This window comes from Coenobita brevimanus, chromosome 27 (genome assembly GCF_032717465.1).
Source record: "Coenobita brevimanus isolate Jiangsu-jjx chromosome 27, ASM3271746v2, whole genome shotgun sequence".
Lineage (NCBI taxonomy): Eukaryota > Metazoa > Arthropoda > Malacostraca > Decapoda > Coenobitidae > Coenobita > Coenobita brevimanus.
Window position 1 is genome coordinate 23,250,422 of NC_136980.1, and position 1,844 is coordinate 23,252,265.

Consider the following 1,844-nt stretch of genomic DNA (forward strand, 5'->3'; position numbering starts at 1 on the left):
TTTCAAAAGGTTCCTAAACTACATAGGAAGATCTGAAAGTAGCGATAACATAAGGGGAAAATCCGTTATCGGTGAGGACAGGGCAATTCTTCTGGCTCAGACTACAATAGATTTCTGTCTATCTATATACCTAGGCTGCTTCCCCCAAGGAAAGGGAGGTAGCCGAGACAGGACGATTTCCCCCTCCCCATTTACTCATCCATTCAAACTACATTCATTCGCATCTTAGCCCCAAAGTGGAGAACGGACAGATCCTCACCGCACCACACCGCACAAGTGTCAACTGCGCAATGCAATCAGTGACATCCGCAGCAGGGTCCGACAGCAGAACTGGTTTACCCCTGCCACATCATAACAGACCCATCCCTTTACCCGCACCTGACCTGACTAGCTGATCAGACCAAATGCGGGAGAATATCCCCTCAGGGCTGCGTCATCACTTATTCATTCACAATTTCTCTCCATTTATTTCTGTCATGCACAGCCACTCTTCCCTGCTCAACAGACATCCCTCTCGCATCCAGCACTCTCTTCACACTGTCCATCCATCCTATTCGTGGTCTTCCTCTCAGCCTTACACCTCTTACATCAGATCTAGTTATCTTTTCTACCAATTGCTCGTTATCCATTCTCTCCATATGCCCAAACCATCGCAACACCCTCTGCTCAAATCTACCAGCCATCTCCCGAACAACTCCAGTTCTCCTTTGCACTTCATCATTTCGCACTCGATCCATACGCGTCACTCCACACATACTCCTCAGACACCTCATCTCCATTACATTCAAACTTTTCCTCTCTGCTACACCCATATTCCATGTTTCAGCCCCATATAACGCAGTCGGTACCACAACTTACCCTCCATACAGCCTTCTCATTACATCCATTCACAAGCAAACGACATCTAAACACTTTTTTCGTTCCTCTCAGCACCTTTCTTACTTCATTTATTCTAAGCTTCACTTCTGCATCTATTCTTCCATCCACAGCAAGATGTGAGCTGAATATTTAAAACACTCTACCTCCTCAAGCAACTCGCCATTCAAAACTATATTCATCCCCCTACCATCTAACAACCTCGTACACTTCAGCACTTTACTCTTATTCTCATTTACTTTCAATTTCTTCCTTTCACACACCCTTCCAAATTCCTCTACCAATTTTCTCAATCTCTTCTCTGAATCAGCCACCAGTGCAGTATCATCTGCAAACAGCAGCTGCTTCAGGTTCCACTCTCCACCATCAACATTTACCAGACTCAGACCTCCACCAAAAACTCTTGCATTCACCTCCCTTACAAAACCATCCACGTAAATATTAAACAACCAAGGCGACATCACACATCTCTGTCGCAGCCCCACTCTCACGGGACACCAATCACTCACATTATTTCCCACTCTTACACACGCTTTACTATTTACATAAAAACTTTTCACCCCTTTTAGTAACCTACCATCAAGTCCATACAGTCTTAAAACACTCCACAAAGCCTCCGTATCAATTCTATCATACGCTTTCTCTAAATCCATGAATGCCCCAAACACATCCTTGCCTTCTGCTACTTTTCACACACTTGTCTCACAGCAAACACCTGATCCATGCATCCCCTCCCTCTCCTAAAGCCACACTGCTCATCACCAATCACTCCCTCTGTACCCTCTCTAATTCTCATAATTAACACTCTACCATAAACCTTACCTACAACACTCAACAGACTTATACTCCTAAAGCTAGTACATTCATACTTATCACCCTTGCCTCTATACAACGGGACCACAAAAGCACTTGCCCAGTCAACTGGCACCATACCTTTCACAAAGCACACATTCAACAATCTTACTAAC